The sequence below is a fragment of the Passer domesticus genome, unplaced genomic scaffold (genome assembly GCF_036417665.1).
Source record: "Passer domesticus isolate bPasDom1 unplaced genomic scaffold, bPasDom1.hap1 HAP1_SCAFFOLD_44, whole genome shotgun sequence".
Taxonomy (NCBI): domain Eukaryota; kingdom Metazoa; phylum Chordata; class Aves; order Passeriformes; family Passeridae; genus Passer; species Passer domesticus.
Genome location: NW_026990160.1, coordinates 357818 through 379337, shown reverse-complemented (window position 1 = coordinate 379337; position 21520 = coordinate 357818). Strand labels below are relative to the sequence as shown.

At 58.1% G+C, this 21520-nt stretch overlaps 1 pseudogene; it reads left to right on the top strand.

Moving 5' to 3' along the window:
- LOC135292683 (zinc finger protein 850-like) overlaps positions 1–21520 on the top strand; it is a 276851-nt pseudogene that overhangs the window by 9618 nt on the left and 245713 nt on the right.

Genomic DNA, 21520 nt, shown 5'->3' with positions numbered 1-21520 from the left:
GGATAAAACTCATGTGAAAGTGTCCCCAGGTTCCAGATAGAGCAGAACACTGGAGGCAGTGATGACAGCTTCAGACAAGCAAGGGAAAGGTGTCTCTGGTGCTGAGCAAACCTGGATGTGTTTCAGGAATGCAAAGGGCCAAGGCCTGAGCCCCAGCCCCTGGCCAGGCAGATCCTGTCCCTCCCTCCTCGCTCAGGGCTGTTCCCAGATGGGCTCTGGGATGTGGGGATGGACAATGCCAAGGGCAGGACCATGGGGCGGCCCCTGCCAGGCTGATGAGCAGGGACAAGGAGGCAATGAGGCCCCAGGCCTGCCAGGGTCACTTGTCCCCTCCTGGCTCAGGCCCAGGGCCAGCAGCCATGGCCAAAGTGCTGCCCAAGGTGGCTCTGTCAGGGCCTTGCAGCTGCTGCCCATCCCTGTGCCCTGTGCAGCCCAGGCTGTCCTACGGTGTCCCTGTCCTGGCCTCTGTCCCTGCAGGCTGTCCTCATCCCCCGCTGCCCCACCTGGCTGGCCCCTTCCTTTGCTGACAGCTCTGCCTCCTGCCTGCCTCTGCCTGCCACACAAAGCCTTGGGCTGCTCCAGGCTCCTTCTGGGGGATGTGTTGCACCACAGCCCTGCTCTGGCAGGGAAATTCCTTTCTCATGGCATTCAGTCTGGGCCTCCCCAGCTGCCCTTGGTGCCATTATTGCCTTCTCATGCTTATATTCTCTATGAAGAAAAGCTCCAGCCTCTCTGAAACCACCCTTCACTCTCTCCCAGGCTACTCCTGTTCTGTCCTCAGTCTCCACACCACTGAGCCCAGAGCCATCAGCCTCTCCCTGCTGGTTATGTGAAGAGGCCTCCAAACCCCATCTTGGGAGATTTTTCAGTCTTCTCCAAGGTCTGTGAAAATGGAAAAATAGTAGTCAAAGTTATTTTCTCCCAAATCTTGCAGTGACAGGACAAGGGCCTACATCTTTCAACTGAATGAGGGTGGATTTACATTTGTTAAAAGAAGAAAATATTTTACAATTATGAGAGTGGCCCAAAACTGCAACTGTTTTTCCAGAGAATTGTCCAAGAGCAGGAGCTTTGTGCAGCCTGACAGAGTGAAACCCTTTCCCCTCCCCAAGGACAGAATTCCTGTTGTGTGGGTTCTCTGATGTGCTGGGTGCCCTCACAAAGCTTCTGGCCAGAATGTCTGCGAGGGCAGCCAGGCTGCTGCAGGGGCAGTGACCTCACAGCCATCACCATGGCAGCCCTGTCCCCTGGGCCTGGCTCTGCCCTTTCCTCTGCCCCTGCCTTGTCTCTGCTGGCATGAAGAGTTTTGTCATTCATACCTTGTCCCCAGGGTGCTGGGGCCAATGGCTTCCCAGGCAGGCTCCTGGAGCAGAAGTGGCTTTTCAGAGCCCAGGCAGAAAGGAGCCCTGAGGCAGCAGCTCTGCAGTGCTGGCCACCAGGCCGGGCTGCCAAGGGAGGCTTCTGGCCATGCCCTGCAAGCAGCTGCTGCTGCCAAGGTGCCTTTGGTGCCTCAGGCTCTGCCTGGCACAGCTCCCAGCACGGCACTCTGCCCTTGTGCCCGAGCCCTTCCCTGTGCTGGGGCTGGCCTGGGGCTTTTCCTGCAGCGGGACCTGCCCTGTTGATGGCACAGGAAAGGCAGTTCCTGCTGGAGCAGGAGGCTCTGCCTGCAGTGGGCTCCAGCAAGGCCCTGTTCGCAAAGCCCCCAGTGGGAAATGAAGGAGGGGGGTCATGCTGCTTTTGGAGTGAATAATGCTGAAACCAGCCTGACTGCTCCATTCCAAAGTTACACACCCTCAGAGGGAGCTGAAGCTGTGGCAGAACTGAAAAAATCCCCAAAGAAAGGAACAACCAAGCAACACCACTGAGGGCTTCTGCAGAGCTGCTGAGCTGGCCCAGCCTGGGCACATCTGACTGACAGGGCAGCACTTGAGACGAGAAAAGCCCCGTCCCAAATTTTAATGGCAGCATCTCCTGACATTTCCCTTCTTGGGGGTGTGGAGATTCCTCCCTGCAGTGGGGACACCACTCAAGGTCATTGCTGCAGACTGAGCCAAAGGGATTTGCCCCTGGTCATTGGTCTGGGGAAGTGACATCAATCTCTGCTTAATTACTGGTTTTGTTTTAATACAGTTGCTTTGAAATCACTTCTGAGTGCTCTATATAAGATAATATGTTATAATATGTTACAGCTCTTATATCTTGGAGTAAATATTTCTGATTAAGATAATTTTGTCTCATCATTACCATAAGAGATATTTATATAAATATCTCTGGTTTGCTATCCTTAATCCTGTGGGACAAATTCTATAAAGGTTTAATTCCAGCTTGAAAATTCTTTCCACATGAACGCTTGAAAAGTCTGGGGATGGGACTGGACAGATGCTCCAAGGCTCCTCTCTCAGAAGGAGTTTAGAAAGCCTGGAGGTCCTTGGGGGTGTTTGGGTGTGGGTATGACAGTCTGGTCAAGACAGAGAAAGCTAAATAAGCTTTCCCATGCATTGGTCTGGGAACTGTTAGGGAGCTGGAGAGAAAGAATTGTAAACAAGTGGTTTACTGAAGGGTGTTATCTTAATTAGCCAGTCATGTGAAATGTGTTGATTAAATGACCAATGAAGTCCACCTGTAGCAAGCCAAGGTATAAAAGAATAGGCTTGAACAAATGGGTGGCTTTTGGCCCTTAGCCTTCTCATCTGAGTCTGTGTCATCTCTGACTCAACAGTGACATTTGGGGATTTATGTGGGCTATTCTTCGCCTTGTGACCCAACAGGAGCTTCTCTAATAAACTTTGCCTGAAGCTGCCACTGTGCCCATGACAGGAACCCCTGTGAGTGTCCAGGACATCCTGGTTCTTTGGCAGCCTGGGGACTTCTGGGATGTTACCGTGGAGCCCCTGTGAGTGCCTGTGACAGATCGGTGCCTTTGCAGCCCAAGGTCCCCTGGGATGTCACCATGGAATGGCTGTGACTGCCTCTGAGCACACAGCTCTTTACCATCCCCAGAAACCCCTGGGAGGTGTCCATGGAGCCCCTGTCTCTGCCTGTGACATTCCAGCTCTTGAACCGCCTGGAGTCTCCTGGAATGTCCCCATGGAACCCCTCTGAGGGCCTGTGACAAATCTGATCCTTAGCAGGCAACCATCCCCAGCCCCCTGTTGCTATGGTCAGTTTCCATGGCAACCATCCCCAGCCCCTGTTGCCATGCTCAGTCCCTCGGCAGCTCCATGCACACCCCAGGCCAGGGGTGGGTGCCATGGACACCAGCTCAGGCCTGCAGCCAGAGCCCGTTGCCATGGCAACCATTGGCAGCCCCATCCCCAGGGTCATGGGATCCCAGATCCACAGAATTGGCTGAGCTGGGAGGGACCCATCAGGATCCTGGAGTCCAACTGCTGGCCCTGCACAGGACACCCCAACAATGCCAGCCTGGGCCTGGCAGCGCTGGCCAAACGCTGCTGGAGCTCAGAGAGCCCTGGAGCTGGGAGCCTTCCCTGGGGAGCCTGGGCACTGCCCCAGCAGCCTCTGGGCAAAAACCTTTTCCTGAGATCCAGCCTGAGCCTGCCCCGACTCAGCTGCAGCCGTTCCCTCCAGTCCTGTCCCTGGGCACCAGAGGGAAGAGGTTCCCACAGCCCCAGCCAGGGACCCGCTCCCAAGGCTGTTGCCATGGCCAGCAGGGCTGGGACCAGCTGGGATGCTCGGTTTCCATGGGCCAGGGTTCAGGAATGGGATTCCCCAATTTCCTGCTCCCTCTAAAACCACGCTGCTGCTCGCTGCCCTCCCACCTCCCATGGAAAGAACAAAAGGCAAAGATCCCAGGCTGGGATAAGAACAATTTACTGGGAACAGCAATGAGATAAGGAACAAACAGGAACAAAAACAATATTGATAACAGAAGGGATAAGAAAAACTATTTACAGGGAAAACTACAACATCACCACTGAGTGGCTCTTCCTGGCCACGTATTTCCTCCTGCCTGGAAAGGACACCTTTCTCCTCAGGGAGAGAGAGAGAGTCCCTTTCCTGCCCCTGGCAATGACCTGAGGTGGGAGTGAATGTAATGACACGGCTCTGGCCAGACCCTCTTGTTCTTCAATCCTACATCAGGTCACTAGCAGGGGCAAGAAAAGTGGCAAGTGTCTTCCCACCATGGATCACAGGGAACATGGATCAGCAGGTCTCTTCCCAATGCGGGTTCTCCAATGGGGGATGAAGCTGGAGCAGCACACGAGGCTCTTCCCACACTCAGGGCACTTGCAGGACTTCCCTTACTGGTGACTCTGTTGGTGTTTGGTCAAGTTAGAGCTGTGGGTAAAGCTCTTCCCACACTGGGGACACTCGTAGGGCCTCTCCCCGCTGTGGATGCACCGGTGCCTGGCAAAGTTTGAGTTGCACTTGAAGCCCTTCCTGCAGTCTGGGCAGTGGAAGGGCCTCTCCTCTGTGTGAATCCATTGATGCTGGAGGAGACTGGAGCTGGTCTGAAACCTCTTCTGACACTCGGGACAGTCATAGGGCCTCTCCCCGGTATGGATGCGTTAGTGAGTGATGAGCTCAGAGCTGCACCTGAAGCCTTTCCCACACTCCCCACACTCGTAGGGCCGTTCCCCAGTGTGGGTTCTCTGGTGCACGATCAGGCTGGTGATCCACCAGAAGCTCTTCCCACACTCCAAGCACCTGTGAGGCTTCTCCCCATCAGGAACCTGCTCATGGACCACCAGCTCCAAGCTCTGGCTGAAGCTCTGTCCACCTTCCTGGCACAGGGTGGATCTTTACTCCTCAGAGCAACCTGGGCTGTGTTTGCAGCCCCTCCTCGTGCGGCACCTCCGGGGCTTTTCCTCCCCGTTGGGTTCCTGCGCCGTGGAGCCGCTCAAAACGGCCTCTGCCACGAGGTTCTGCCGCGGGGATTTGTCCTCCCTGCTCTCCATCCTCAGCTCCTGCTCTGGGGGAGGAAGGACAAGGACAGGATGGCATTTGCCTCTGGGCCACAGGCAAGGGCAAGGAGATGCCCCCAGGCTGTCCTGCAGCCGGGGCTGTGCTGGGCTGGGAGATGGAGCAGGAGAGAGGGGGAAAGGGGCACTGACTTCCTCCTCACCTGCTTGCATGTTCTGGGGCATTTTCCTCACAGCCTCAATGGGGGTTGGCAATGGAAATCCTGGTTTGAGGAAAACAAAGGATGAGCACATTGAGTTTGAAGGTCCCTCTGCCCAAGTGCATCTCTACAAGTCACTGGCCATCGGGGCTCCAGAAAAACCTCCCAAACACCAAGATTCAGCCCTAAAAAGCCTCCCAGGAATTCCCCGTACCTGGACCCTCCCCTCTGCTGTTCAGGGTTGCCCCTGTCCCAGCTGCTGGGGTCACGCTTGCATTGGGGGTCCCCCTTCTCCTCGGTGCCCGCCCTCCCCAGCCTGCTGGCAGTCCCAGCAATCCCAAAAGCTGCCCCCTCTTCGCTCTGCCCATTCAGGGCTGCCGGGGCTTTTTGGGCTCCCTTTTGGGCTCCCTTCTCCCCTCATGCTCTGCTCCGGGCTGCAGGGGCTCCAAGGAGTCCCCCCTGCCCCTCTCCAGCCTCTGCAGGCTCCCGCCCATGGCGGCGCTCCCCCCTCTCTGGGCTCCCCACTTTGGGCTCCTGGGGGACACAGGGCTCTGCTCCTCCAGGCTGCCTCTGCCGCCAGCTGCCACCGCCACCCCCCGATGTCCCCCCGAGGGGCCTTTTCCGCTCAGCCTGGCACTTCTTCATTCTCCAAACATCCCCCCAAAAAACCCAACTGGGAGCAACTGGGAGTGGCTGGGAGCATGCTGGTGGTCACTGGAAAAAACTGTGCTTATACTGGGATCAACTGGGATCATGCTGGACATGACTGGGATCATCCTGGCAGTGAGTGCCACTGCACTGAGGCTGACTGGGAGTGCTTGGCAGCAAATGGGATCATACTGGAAGGAACTGGGGGTGTCTGTAACCTCTGTAACCAAAGGGAGGAAGAAAGAGAGCCACTGGAACCATGTGGAGCACAACTGGTTCATCCTGGCAGGGACTGGGAGCACACTGGGCTCATCTTTGGATCACACTGGGAGGAACTGGACTAATACTGGGAGAATCTGAGAGTGACTGGGAACACACCCTGCACATCATCCCCCATACTGGGACTGACTGGGTTGATCTAGGAAGCAATTGGAACCATGCTGGAGGCAGCTGGGACCATACTGGGAGAGACTGGAAGCAACTGGCATTATACTGGGAGCACACTGGGAGGGCTGGCATGTGACTGGGATCCAACTGGAGCTTACTGGGATCATATTGGGGTTGAAAGGGAGTGACTGGGATCACACTTTGGGCTACTGGGAGCAACTGAGAGAAACTGGGATCATGCTGCAAGCAAACTGGAGGAACTGGGCAGGACTGGATGCATGCTGGAGGCAGCTGGGATATTCTGGGCATGACTGGGGGATCACACTGGGAGAACTGACACCTTCCTGGGGCCACTGGCAGTGCCTGGAAATGACTGCAGACATGCTGGGGCAACTGGGATATACTGGGAGTGTCTGTGACCATCCTGGGGGGACTGGAACTACACTGAGAACAACCGGGACCATGCTGGAGAGCACTCGGGACAACTGGGAGTGAGTGGGACTGTGCTGGGAGGGACTGGGATCATCTGGGGAGTGACTGGGACTAGAGCAGGGGCAACTGGCTCCAACTGGGACCATACTGGGAGTGTCTGTACCCATAGCAGAGTGATGGAACCACACTGGGAACAGCTCAAGCCATGCTGGGAGCAACTGGGAACCCTCTGAGGGTGACTGGAATCATGCTGGGATTGACTGGGAGTGCCTGTGAGCAACTTCAATCGTGTTGAAAGCAACTGGAAGAAAGTGGGATTGGGAAAAAGCTGGAAGTAATTGGGATGTACTGGGAGAGACAGGGAGTCACTGAGATCATCCTGGAGGCTACTGGGGTCATGCTGGCATTGACAGGGAGCAGCTGGGATCACACTGGAGGCACTGGCATCAGACTGGGATCATACTGGGAGTGGCTACGATCGTACTGGGATTAGAGTGGGGGTGACTGGACCCTGACTGGGGGTTACTGGGAGCTCCCAGGCCCATGCTGGGAGCCAACTGGGGACATAATTAGAGGAACTGGGAGCAACTGGGATAAAACTGAGGGCAAGTGAACCATGCTGAGGTAACTGAGAGTGCCTGGCAATGACTACGAGAATGTTCAGGGCAACTGGGATATACTGGGAGTGTCTGAGACCATCTGGGTGGTGACTGGGACCAGACTGGGAGCCACTGGGAATGTGCTGGGGGAACTGGGAACAAGATGGGGGCAAGTGGAAGTGACTGGGGCCCTGCTGGGAGAGACTGGGATCATACTGGGGATTACTTGGACTATGCTAGGGGCAACTGGGAGAACTGGGAACACACTGGATGGAAGTGGCAGGAACTGGGATCAACTGGGACCTTGCTGGGGGCACATTCCATCATCACAGGGAATGACTGGGAGTGACTGGGCTCATACTGGGAGCAGCCACTGCCGGCACCGGCACCCCCGAACCCCTTTCCCGGCCATCCCGCCCCTCCAGCCCCAGCACCCCCCACTGCCGGGTCCCGGCAATCCCAGGGGTCCCCCCCTCTCGGGGTCCCGCTTTGCCCTCCTGGGGCTCTCCTCTCTCTGGGCTCCGGCTCAGGGGAGCCGCGGCTCTCCCGGGGCTCCCCAAACCGGTGTCCCCCCGCCGCTGCCGCCGCTCCCCGGTCCCCACGCGGCCCCGGCAGAGCTCGGGGGGCCCGGCCGGGAAGCCCAACCCCCACCCGGGGGGACCCGCATCCCCCCGCCCCCCGCCGGGGCTCTGCCGCCACCCGCACCGGGACCCCCCAAAAACCCCACCCGGGGACCCCCGATGTGCCCCCGAGGGCCATCTGCGGCTGGGCTTTGGAGCCCTGCCAGCTGCAAACATCCCCCCAAAAAACCCCAAACCCAGGCACCCCCGGGATATTCGGGCCGAGCTCCCCCTCCCCGGGCACCTGCGGGATGGGGGGCGATGCTCCCGGGGCTGCGGCGGCTTCAGGAACCGCCAGGGCCACGAGATTCCTTTTCTCCTCCTCCCGGAGCTTCCTGCTGCCGCTCCGCCCCTTCCTCCCTCCCTCCTCCTCCTCCTCCCCTGCTCCCGGAGCCCTCGCAGCCCGCGCAGGAGCGGGGCTGGAGCCGGGACAGCTCGGGACGCAGAGCGGGGGATGCCAGCAGTGGGATCCCTGGGAGAGACTGGGCTGTGCTGGGACCGTGCTGGGAGCAGCTCCTGAGTGATGCTCCAGCGCTGGGGCTGGGGGCGCTCCTGGGGGCGAGGGGGGAGCGGGACCCCCGGCACCGGGACCCTGAGCTGCCACTGCCGGCACCGCACCCCCCTGCTCCCCGTATCCTGCACAGGGACCCCCCTGAATCCCCCGTTTCTGGACATCAGGACCCCCTGCTCCCCTTTTTCTCCCCATCCCGTGGCTCCCAGGCTCCAGACGTCCCGTGGGACTTGGGGGAGCCGGGGGCTGGGCTGGGATCTGTGGGGATGGAGGACTCTGAGGGGCTGGGATGGGATCTGCGGGAATGGGGGGGATCCGTGGGGCTGGAATGGGAATGCAGGGAGCTCCAAGGGGCTCCCTGGGGCTGGGACACGACTCCCTGGGTCTGTCCTCAACTCGTTCCCAGGTCTCCACAGGCTGCAGGTGGTTTCCAGCTGTGACCTCCTGTCCCACGGAATGTCCATGGATCCCCTGGGTGAGGCTACGAGGGGTGGGATTTCATCTCCTTCCAGCTGGGACCCGGGAGCTTTGCGGTGTCCGACGGTGCCACCTGGATCAGCCAGAGGTGCTGGGAATGCAAAGGGATCATGGTGGAGCAGATGAAGCATACCCAGGGACACAGCTGTGTGGAAGAGCTCCCAACATCCATCAGACATGGTCGGGATGCTCTGGAGCACAAAGGTGGGTGTGGGAGGAGGAGGGGAGTTCCTGTGGGAGTGTGGGATTGAGGAATGGGGGCCTTGGGAATGCAGAAATTGCCATGGAATTTCCATGGCCAGATCTCACTCTCATCCCATCCAGGTGAGAATTCCATGGATGGATCTGTCCCCAAGACATTGCCATGGGAATTCCATGGGGAAATGATTTGAATGGATGACCAATGCAATGCCAGCAGTGCAATGAGCCATAATCCCTGCTGGGATTGCATGGGACATGGATGCCAATGCTGTGCCCAGGCCGGCTCTGCTGTGCCCGTGGCAGCGCCAGGGGAGTGCCCTGTGCCTGCCCTGAGCCCAGCAGGAGCCTTTCCTTGGCTGTTGTGTGCCCTGCCCGGGGCAGGAGGGCACTGCCGGAGCGGCTTTGGTGGCCCCGGGCACCCGGCCGGGCTGCAGCCGCTGCAGGGGCTCCTGGGGAATGTTGCAGAGCAAAGCTGAAAGCAAACAACAGTTTCTGGAGGGGATTCTGCCCCTGGGCTGTGCTGGGAGCCCAAGGGCAACAGCCCCAAGTGCTGGAGCTCAGTGTCCCTTGGCCAGGCCGTGTTCCCTGGCTCTGCCCTGTCCCTGTCCCTGTCCCTGTCTCCTGTCCTTGTCCCTCAGCTCTCCCCTTTCCCTGTCCCCTGTCCCTTGGCTCTGTGGGGTCAGAGGTGGCAGCAGGACCTGGGGCAGCCCTGGAGGAGAACAACCCTGAGCCCCAGCTGGGCCAGTTGTCCCAGTTCCCCCAGGGGTGCCCAGGTCACTCCCAGCATGGGCCCTGTGGCTCCCAGTCCCGCCCAGTATGATCCCAGTCACTTTCACTTGCATTCAGTACAATCCCAGTATGATCCCACTATGATCCCATCATGGGCCCAGGTGTTACCATTCACCCCTAGGATGGTTCCAGCCTCTCCCAGTATGGTTCCAGTCACCCCCAGTATCATCTCAGTCACTCCCAATACTCTCAGTACAATGCCCTTTGCCCCCACTATGGTCCCAGTCCCCCAGTATGGTTCCAGTTACTCCCAGTCCGATCCCAGTCCCTCCCAGATAGTCCCAGTATATTATTCCAGTGGCTTCCTTTATGGTTGTTCTGTGATTCCAGTCACTCCTGGCCTCTCCCAGTATATCCCAGTTGCCCCCAGTGTTCTTCCACGCACTCCCAGTTGCTCCCAGTAGCTTCCACCATGATTCCAGTTGCTCACAGCGACTCCCAGTCACCTCCAGCATGATTCCAGTTACTCCCTGTATATCCCAGTTGCCCCAACATGGTACCAGCTGTTCTCAGCTTGCTCCTAGTGACTTCCAATATGATCCCAGTATGACCCCAGTCACCCTCAGTGTGGTCCAAGTTGCTCCCAGTATGATCCCAGTTGTCCCCAGCATGGTCCCATTTGGTCCCAGGATGATCCCAGTTGCCTCTAACACAGACCCAGTCACTCCCAGTATGATCCTGCTCTGATGCCACGATGATCCCAGTTGCTCCTAGCATACTCCCAGTTGCTCCCAGTCGGATCCCAGTTGCTCCCAGTTGCCCCTAGCACAGGCCCAGTCATTCCAAGTATGATCCCAGTCTCCCCCAGCATGGTCCCAGTCAAACCAGTCACCCCCAGTATGGTTACAGACACTCCCAGTATATCCCAGTTTCTTCCATTATTATCCCTGTTGTCCCAGTTCTGGTCCTGCGGGGTCCCAGTGCTCTGATCCTGCTCCCAGTGGATCCCAGTCCTGGGCGTGTTGTATTCCAGTGTGTCCCGGTGTGTCCCAGTCCATCCCAGCCTGTCCCAGTCCATCCCAGCCTGTCCCAGTCCATGCCTGTCCCAGTCCGTGCCTGTCCCAGTCCATCCCAGCCTGTCCCAGTCCATGCCTGTCCCAGTCCATGCCTGTCCCAGTCCATGCCTGTCCCAGTCCATCCCAGCCTGTCCCAGTCCATCCCAGCCTGTCCCAGTCCATGCCTGTCCCAGTCCGTGCCTGTCCCAGTCCATCCCAGCCTGTCCCAGTCCATGCCTGTCCCAGTCCATGCCTGTCCCAGTCCATGCCTGTCCCAGTCCATGCCTGTCCCAGTCCATCCCAGCCTGTCCCAGTCCATCCCAGCCTGTCCCAGTCCATGCCTGTCCCAGTCCATCCCAGCCTGTCCCAGTCCATCCCAGCCTGTCCCAGTCTGTGCCGGTCCCTTCCCAGCCGCCCTTTCCCGGATCCTGCCCCTCCCGCCCCCGGAGCTGCCCCCGGACGGCAGCTACAGCCCCCCTGGAGCTCCAGAGGAAAACTCCACCCTTCCACAGGATCCCTGCTCCAGCAGAGCCAACCTGGCACTGCAGGAGGCTGCAGCCCCCGTTCAGTGGGACTGCTGCCAGCACCCTGACCCTCAGGGTGTCAGCTCCTGTTCTGACCCTGCCAGGGGTTTTTTTGTCTGTGCTACTGCATTTGTAGTTTTAGTTTTCCTAGTAAAGAACTGTTATTCCTATTCCCATATCTTTGCCTGAGAGCCTTTTAATTTCAAAATTATTATAATTTGGAGGGAGGGGCTTGACATCTTCCATTTCAGGGGAGGCTCCTGCCTTCCTTAGCAGACACCTGGCTTTCCAAACTGTTGCCCTGATTTTTCAGATTTTCTAAGCCTTCTGATGTTTGCATTCTTCTAACGAACTTTCTCACACACTTGATGTAAATAACTTATTGTTTTTCATTTGTTTATGGAGAAGGAGAAATTTGATGGACTGTTGGTTTGTCCAGTGTCATTGGAGGGGTGGCACTTTCAGCCTCCAATCCACTGTCACTTTTGGAAATCTAGAAATGTTGGAGTCAGAAATAAAAAAAGCCTTTTCTTGCCTTGGAAGAGCAGTGTGTCCACGTCATGTGGTTTCATGTCCTATAGTGACACCAAACCAAGACAGATTTTGGCAACCAATGTGAAGCTCGAGGGCATCAAGGGAAAGAGGGTGGAAAAGGGAATAACAGTTCTTGAGTAACCTAATTTTTGTGTGCTGATATTGACACCTTGTTAAGTGTCACCACGTGGTCCAGCTTACCCTGGTTTGGGTGGCACGTGCTCCTGCCATTTGCAGGCCCTTATCTAAACATGGATCCTGTAACCAAGGCTACTGTGGCTGTTATCTGGTTTGTTTGATGGGTGAATAAGGTGAGGAATTCATGGATCTTTAACTTCTCCTGGAAAGCAAGCACATGGATTCAGAGCCATTACACACTAACTGTATGTTTTTGGGGTTACTTTAATAATGGAACCTAGGGTGAGGAAATGACACCAGGGGAAATTTTCTGTCAACCCTTTAACCATCTCTTTGGGTCTGCCCCACCAGTTTTTGAAGGGTTCAAATCCACTCTAAATGCTATGATACCATGCAGTGCTTGGTGTTGCTGATAGGCCTGTTCTATTTAGCATTCAGAGATAAGGGAAGATTAACCTGGATAAGCACCCTGACACCTCCCCCAGAGAACAGGGATGCTGCTCCAGAGCCTGACACCTCCCCCAGAGAACAGGGATGCTGCCCCAGAGCCTGGCCCTGCCCCAGAGAACAGGATGCTGCCCCAGAGCCTGGCCCTGCCCCAGAGAACAGGGATGCTGCCCCACAGCCTGCCCCTGCCCCAGAGAACAGGGATGCTGCCCCAGAGCCTGGCCCTGCCCCACAGCCCACCTCAGAAATGAACCACCAGACTGGGTGGGGGTTCTGGTGAAGGAGTTAACACGAAGTTGGCCAGAGGCTGAAGGAGTACATCTCCCTGTGGTGGAAAACCCTCCCCTGGCCTCAAAGAGGGAGAGTCTGATGGTGCAGGAGTGAAACACACAGACATTACAACCATCCAGGCTCCAGCTGAACTGCAAGGGCAGCCACAGCCAGCAGCAGTCGCCCCTGTAGAAACAAGGAAGCCCAAGATGAAATCAGAGCACCCAGATAAGGAGAAGAAAGGAGGGCCCTCACAACCCACAGGGGAGCCAAAAACTGAGATCATCACTGAGTCCCTGATGTATGAAAGTGTCTGTGATCTGCACAAAGACATTGTATGAAAGGGGTGTGAGGCTTATACAACCTGGCTGCTTTGGGTCTGGGACCTTATGGGTGCAGGCCTGCAACTGGATGTGGTGAGGCAAGGAATTTGGGATCCTTGAGCCAGGACTCAGGTGTCAATCAGGTATCCAAAAGGGAGCCAGGGCCCCTTTCCCTCTGGGAGTGGCTTTTAATGAGTGTCAGAGAGAGGTTTGTCCACAGGGAGAGAATGCAGGAGCACCACCATGGAATGTACTGGAAGACCCTTGAGGAAGTGATCCAGCAGCTGAGAGAAGTGGCAGTACTGGAGGGACTCTTTGGGAGGGATGGACAGCATGATAATGACCCCGACAAGGTCAGGGGCTCTGGGCAAATGCTGTGGAGTCTGGCAGATCTGGGGCCATCTCAATACCCCACCTTCACTGCAACCATTAATGCCCATACCAGCCGAGAGACAGTGGGCTCTGCCACCAACAAGCTTAGAAATTATGAGAGTGTGATCAATGGCCCCATGCAGGCTCATGTCTGTGCTGTGGTTAAGGACCTCAGAAAGGAATTTAAAGAGGAAATGGGGAAGATGAGTCAGGAGGTAAGATAAATGCAGCACCAGTGCAAGTCACAGGCCCCAAAGTCAGAGCCCAACGTCCCCCAGCTACAGTGAGAGTTCATCCCACGAGCTGACCTGTGCTTCTTCCTGAGTGACCATGGGGAAGACATGGGAACGTGGGATGGGAAACCCACTTCTGTCTTAGCAGCACAAGGAGGGAAAACTCAACTCAAGGAAGGAAACACTAATTGAGGGAGTTCCAGTAAGGTGAAGGGAGCCTCCTGCCATGACCAAGCTGCTGGGTGTGATCTGTCACATCCCCTTGAAGGTACCTCTAGCATGAATGCCCAGGAAAGAAATAATAACCACAGCTAGAGGGGCCCTGCCTCCAGCCAGGGAGAGGCATGGGAAAACCAGGTCTTTTGGATGGTGTGGATCCAATGGCCTTTGCACATGTGCTGTGGAAAGGAAGGTGCCCACAGCACAGCTTGTACAGCAGGATGCCCAGGGACCAGATGGTGGCTGGCTGGCCATGGCAGCAGCCAAAGAGGATCCACTCTGGTGGGCTGTACTCCGGCATTCCTATGGGACACAGGCGCAGCTCATCAGGCCCATGCTGCTCCCTCCCTCCCAGCCAGCTCCCGTTCCACAACAGCCACCCCTGCCCTGCCGAAAAGCAATTGGGCTGCAGCTGGCTGAAGAAGGATTCTCCCTCCCTCTCTCCCTGTTCCCCCTCTGCCAGCAAAGGGGGGAACCTCCGCTGCCCGGCTGGGCCCGGCTTTGGGCTCACCTGACATCCGGGTGTAGAACGTGTCCTGGAGGATCGTGCCGCACCCGAAGTCGATGAGCTTCACCTCGCCCGGGCCCAGGTCCACGAGGACGTTCTCGGCCTTGATGTCGCGGTGCAGACGCCACGGCTGCTGCGGTGCCGCACGGCCTCCAGCACCGGGCGGAGCGGCCCCCGCGCCACGGGCTCCATCAGGAAGCCCCGCTCCTCCAGCAAGTGCCAGAGCTCCTGACTGCGCTCCGCACGCTCCATGACCAGCGCCAAGCCGTCGGGCACCTCGAGCCAGCCCAGGAGCCGCACCACGCCGCGGAAGCCGGGCCGCCACACCTTCCACAGCAGCGCCAGCGCCAGGGCCACAAGGGCGCCCTTGTGCTGTGGGGGGACCGCGATGCCGACAGCGGGGCCGATGCTGCACCGCGCCTTGGGCCCCCTGCCCGGCCCCGCCGCGGCTCGCCACTGCCCGGCCTGGCACGCTGCGCGGGCCCCGCTCTCTCCACGCTCGCTCCCCTCCGCCTGCCGCCCTGCCGGGCCTCGCCTCAGCCCCGCCCGGCACGCCCCGCCGGCTCCTCCGTGGGTCCCGCTCCCTCACCAGCCGCGCCCACTCCCAGACGCGCTCCCGGCACGCTGGCTTGATGGCTGCCTGCGAGCCAAGGCCAGCGGCCGAGCTGGCGAGCGGCGGAGCTCGGAGCGGGGAAGCTGCCGGCAGCGCTGTCGGCGACGGGCCGGGAGCCGGGCGGCAGCGGGGCGGCTGTGGGTGGAACCGCGGCAGGGGCTTCCTTCGGGGCCGGGGCCTCGGCCGGGGCCGGGCCAGAGCCCGCGCCTGGCGGAGACGAAAGACCGTGCTGCTCCGCCAGCAGCAGAGCGAGCGGCACCTCCAGCGGCGCCGCAGGCGGGACAGAGAGAGCCCGGCGGAGGCGGAACCACGGCGGGCCGGGCAGCGGCGGGCACCGGGCGGCCCCGCCGAGGGGCGCCGTGCGGGACGCGGCATCAGCCGGCCCGGGAGAGGCAGGACATGGACGGGACGGGACGGGAGCAGAGAGAGTGTGAGAGGGCCAAGGGGATGGGGAGCCAGTGGAAAGTCGAGTGGAAAACACATCGAGAGAAGCGCTGCTGCTGCTGCTGTGCCCCGCGGAACGAAAGAGAGAAACAAACAAATCACACCCCAAAGCCAATCCCATTAGAGAAATAACCAAAGAAAACAATGGAGCTGGCTTGTGGCTTCTTTCTTCTTCAGGTGAGACAAAGCATTTCATGGGGAAGAATTGCCTCTTCTGACAGTTTTGCCAGAGTGGACAGGAGTGCAGCATTGAATTTTCAAGTAGAAAAGGGAAATTGTGTCAGTAATGTCATCTCTTTTCATCCTCTCTTGAGACAGTTGCAGGCTGCCAAAAGACATGGTCTGCAGTGTGCAACTTGGGGCCAAGTTTCTTTTTCTGCCAGAGGATGAGCAGGGGAAGCATCCCAGAATCATGGGGTCGTGGCATGGTTGGGCTTGGAAGGGATCTGAAAAATCCCATGGCTGCAACCCCGCTGCTGTGGCTGGGGAGCCCTTGCACTAGACCGGCTTGTCTGGAGCTCCGTGCAGCCTGGCCTTGACCACTGTCAGGGACGGGACATGCACACCTTCTCTGGGCAGCCTGTTCCAGGAGAGTCTTTTTTCTGAATCCCTTAGCTAAACCTAATCTGTCTCCATTTGGATCCATTCTCCCTTGTCCTGTCCTTGCCTGCCCTGGAACAAAGTTGGGGGGGGCAGGGGGGGGGATTGGTTGTGGAAGAGATTAAGAAAAGTGCCCAATTAACAGACAATCAGTGCCCCACCTCTAACAGATAGGAATAGAATTCCCCTATTTCCAATCTAAGACAAGTGGAATCCTGGATCCATTTTTCCTGTGGCTGCGGGTCCCACCCCTGGCAGAGCAGAACTGGGAACTGGGACTGTGATCCCTGATTGCTGATCCCCTTCTCTCTCTGTCTCCATTTCCCTCCCTTTCCTCTGGGGGATCACAAATCCCAGAGCAGCTGCAGAGCCCCGTGCCCAGGCCGGGTTTCCCAGCAAAGGGAGGCCTGGGGGTGAGGTGCCCCAGGCTGGCCAGGAATGGGGGTCCGGGGGTCCCTGGGCTCATGGAAACAGGGGATCCAGGGGCTGGCAGAGGGGGATACCCGGGAAAGGGGGTGCAGGGGGTGTTGGTGCAGGACAAGGGAGTGCAGGGTGTCCTGGAACTGGGGAAGGAGATGCAGGGGGGTCCCAGTGCCCCGCAATGGGGATTCAAGGGGGTCCCCAGGGGGCTCCCCAAAGCCCCTCCCAGGGGGGAGCAGGAGCTGGGTCGGGAGCTCTGGGCAGAGAAAAGGGGGTGACCCCGGCATGGGGGGACATGGGGGAGTCAGACACGCTCTGAGGGGGGACACAACCCCCAGGGACCCCCCTCACCTTCTCCCGTAGGGGAGGCCGAGCCCCAGCCCAGCAGACGAAGCCCAACACGAAGCCCCCGAGCCCCGGCAGCACCTTGGGGGGCGTCCGGGGGCAGCTCCGGGGGCGGGAGGGGCAGGATCCGGGAAACGGTGGCTGATTGCTTTCAGCTTTGCTCTGCAACATTCCCCAGGAGCCCCTGCAGCGGCTGCAGCCCGGCCGGGTGCCCGGGGCCACCAAAGCCACTCCGGCAGTGCCCTCCTGCCCCGGGCAGGGGACACAACAGCCAAGGAAAGGCTCCTGCTGGGCTCAGGGCAGGCACAGGGCACTCCCCTGGCGCTGCCACGGGCACAGCAGAGCCGGCCTGGGCACAGCATTGCCATCCACGTCCCATGCAATCCCAGCAGGGATTACGTCTCATTGTGTTACAAATGAGAAGCTTGATTAGGCCAATATTCAAGCAGCAATCAATTTATTAATTCATATGGTAAAGTATGAGCAATACAGGCTGGGTACAGAGGGGGAAGTTTTGCCTCCAACTGCACACTGATAGTTGAGGCTTACAGGCATTGATAGGGGTACTCATAAGCTTTCTCAGCAGTTCCCATTCCCAATTTTTACATCACAATTCTATACACTATTATGATTTAGTTTTTCTCAGGATGTATCTCAGAAAGGAGTATCCCCAGATGGTGGGGTCCGGCTTCCGAAAGAAGAAAGAAGTCTCCCAGCTGGTGAGGACCAGATTACAGATGTGGGTCCACCTTTTAATTGCAAATCTCATAACAGTGATATCCAGCTTCTCTTGGTCAAAACTATCAATCCTTGAGTAGATGTTCATCTTCCTTTCTCAAACTGCTTTTCACTGTTTTGTTAATGCATCGAGATAAGCATGTTTCCTTTTTATATATTCTAATGCTATGGTTTCAAAGACCCCTACTACAAGCAATATTCTAAAAATATACTTCAAGAGGTTATTATTGCAAAACTCATTAAGGCTTAGCTAAAGCAGAAAGTTCCTGTCAAACAGCAACATCCTTAAAGCTTTAATTCAAATGATCCTAAATCAACTGAAGACTTACAAAGGGTAATTGCGAGCAAAGGATTGGTTCAAAGGCCTTCTTCCATGCTTTACTTCCTCAGTTATTTATTAGAATTCGTCTTTATAACTGTCCCGTGGTCAGTTTCCACACGTTTCACAATCACAAATACACACGTTGCCTGTATGAACCCGACACGAAACACAGCTTTGTATTTCACAATTGCACTGCTGGCATTGCATTGGTCATCAATTCAAATCATTTCCCCATGGAATTCCCATGTCTATTGGCTTGGGGGGAGATCCATGCATGAAATTCTCACCTGGCTGGGATGAGAGTGAGATCAGGCCATGGAAATCCTATGGCAATTTCTTCATTCCCAAGGCCCCCATTCCCTAATCCCACACTGCCACAGGAACTCCCCTCCTCCTCCCACACCCACCTTTGTGCTCCAGAGCCTCCTGACCATGTCTGATGGATTTTGGGAGCTCTTCCACACAGCTGTGTCCCTGGGTATGCTTCATCTGCTCCACCATGATCCCTTTGCATTCCCAGCACCTCTGGGTGATCCAGATGGCACCGTCGGACACTGCAAAGCTCCCGGGTCCCAGCTGGAAGGAGATGAAATCCCACCCCTCGTAGCCGTAGAGATCCCATCCCAGCCCCTCAGAGTCCTCCATTCCCACAGATCCCAGCCCAGCCCCTGGCTCCCCCCAGTGCCCCCCGCTCTGGTTGTACCGGCCCCGTCTCCAGGGCACTGTTGGCCACGGGCCCGTTCCTGTCCTTGAGCCGGGGCTGGCTATCCCAATATCCCAGCTCTGGCTATCCCAATATCCCAGCCCTGGCTATCCCAATGTCCCAGCTCTGGCTATCCCAATATCCCAGCCCTGTCTATCCCAATGTCCCAGCTGTGGCAATCCCAATGTCCCAGCCCTGGCTATCCCAATATGCCAGCCCTGGATATCCCAATATCCCAGCCGTGGCTATCACAACCCTGGCTATCCCAATGTCCCAGCTCTGGCTATCCCAGTATCCCAGCCCTGGCTATCCCAATATCCCAGCCCTGGCTATCCCAATGTCCCACCTCTCTCTATCCCAATATACCAGCCCTGGCTATCCCAATATCCCAAGCCTGGCTATCCCAATGTCCCAGCCCTGGCTATCCCAATGTCCCAGCTGTGGCTATCCCAATGTCCCAGCTCTGGCTATCCCAATATCCCAGTCGTGGCTATCCCAATATGCCAGCCCTGGATATCCCAATATCCCAGCCGTGGCTATCCCAACCCTGGCTATCCCAATGTCCCATCCCTGGCTATCCCAATATCCCAGTCCTGGCTATCCCAATGTCCCAGCCCTGGCTATCCCAATATCCCAGCCCTGGCTATCCCAATGTCCCAGCCCTGGCTATCCCAATATCCCAGCTCAGCTCCCCCCACCATCCCCGCTCTCTGCGGCTCCATCCGGCCCCGCTCGCTGCCCCAGTGCTCGCAGGGGTCCCGTCCACGTCCCCCACAATCAAGGACTGGGGGACCCCGGGCCGTGTTCTATTGTATTTTATTCTCCTTGTTCTCAGTTTGCAATGATTTCCCTGATGTAGCCCCGCTTCTTTCCTGACAATGCTTTGCCCCAAGTGCCTTCCCTCCTCGCCCATGTCAATCCTCCCTGTGGCTGCAGAGCCATTCCCCAGTCTCCTCCCTGGGCCCCTGTCAATCCCTCGGCCTCCCTTCCCCTCTTTCCAGAATCTTCCCCCAGGGGCGTGGAGTGATTGGGCAGAGGTCAGGGCCCTCCCTTAAGGTGCTTCCTCATTTGTGCTCCTTCATGTCCATCTGCCCGGTTTGCACAGCCCCGTTTCCCCCATTGGTTGTTGGATGTATCTTTGCCTTGTTTGCGCCCCCCTTTCCAAGCTGGTGCCGGGGCTGAGTGTGTGCTGTGTGCAGCAGGTTGCCCTGAGGGTCAGAGCTGGCCTGAGCCCTGAAATAAACCTTGGCTTTCCCCTGCCCAGAGTGGGCCCTTTCTTCCTGCAGCAGCGTCTGCCAGCTGCTCCTGTGGTTTAGGGCTGGCAGCCCCGGCCGCTCTCCTGTAGCCCGGGCACAGGGGAGTGTCCCCCGCAGTCGAGCGTGTCGGGCTGGGCGGGCAGGGCCCGAACGGGCACTGAGAGGACGCGGCGACAGGGCCGGGCTGCGACAGTGCCACTGCCAGGTACTGCAGGGAGTGCAGAACTGGGGGGACAGCGAGATCGGGGAGCTGGGGGGCTGAACGTGAGAGACTGGGGATCCAGGGGGGTCAAGAGGCCAAGGAAAGGGGGACTTGAAGGGCTGGCCGAGCTGGGAAGGAGGTTCAGGGGCTCAGAGTCAAGGAAAGGGGGTGCAGGGCCTGGGAGAGCTGGGATGGGGTGTGCAGGGAATCCTGTGCCCAGGAAAGGGGGTGCCGGGATGTCCTGGGAGTGAAAAAAGGAGGGGCTGGGGACTGGGAAATGCAGGAATGGGGGCCCAGGGATCCCAGGTCAGGGAAAAGGGTGGGGCTGGGTGCTGGGAGAGGCGGGGGCCGGGAAAAAGTTGAGTTGGTGCTGGATAAGGGGGTGCAGGGGGGTCTCATTGCTGGGCAATGGGGTAAAAGGGGGTCTGGGGTCTCAGGAATGGGGGTGCAGGGGAGGCTCGGGGTCACGGAAATGGCGGGCAGGGACGGGGAGAGATAGAACGGAGTTCCAGGGGGCCTGGAGCCCAGGAAAGGGGGGTCCAGGGTTTCCCAAAAAAGATGGGACATGGCATAGGGACACCCTGGATATTCCAGAAGGAGGAGTTCAGGGCATCTCTGGTTTTTGCAGAAGGATGGGCCTGGGGGCAGGGAAAGGCTGGAATGGGGGTCCAAGGTGTTCCAGGTCGTCCCAGGGCCAGGCACACGGGAACTCTGGAGGTGCCCAGGGATGTGGAGCTCAGCCCAAATATTCTGGGGGGTGCCTGGGTTGGGTTATTTGGGGGGATGTTTGGAGAATGAAGAAGTGCAAGGCTGAGCGGAAAAGGCCCCTCGGGGGGACATCGGGGGGTGGCGGTGGCGGCTGGCGGCAGAGGCAGCCTGGAGGAGCAGAGCCCTGTGTCCCCCAGGAGCCCAAAGTGGGGAGCCCAGAGAGGGGGGAGCGCCGCCATGGGCGGGAGCCTGCAGAGGCTGGAGAGGGGCAGGGGGGACTCCTTGGAGCCCCTGCAGCCCAGAGCAGAGCATGAGGGGAGAAGGGAGCCCAGAAGGGAGCCCAAAAAGCCCCGGCATCCCTGAATGGGCAGAGCGAAGAGGGGGCAGCTTTTGGGATTGCTGGGACTGCCAGCAGGCTGGGGAGGGCGGGCACCGAGGAGAAGGGGGACCCCCAATGTAAGCGTGACCCCAGCAGCTGGGACAGGGGGAACCCTGAACAGCAGAGGGGAGGGTCCAGGTACAGGGAATTCCTGGGAGGCTTTTTCAAGGCTGAATCTTGGTGTTTGGGAGGTTTTTCTGGAGCCCCGATGGCCAGTGACTTGTAGAGATGGACTTGGGCAGAAAGACCTTGAAAGTCAATGTGCTCATCCCTAGTTTTCCCCAAGCCAGGATTTCTCATTGCCAGTTCTTGTGAGGCTGTGAGGAAGAGGAAGATGTCCCTGAACACTGAGGCAGGGGAGGAGGAAGTCAGTGCCCCTTTCCCCCTCTCTCCTGCTCCATCTCCCAGCCCAGCAGGGCCCCGGCTGCAGGACAGCCTGGGGGCATCTCCTTGCCCTTGCCTGTGGCCCGGAGGCAAATG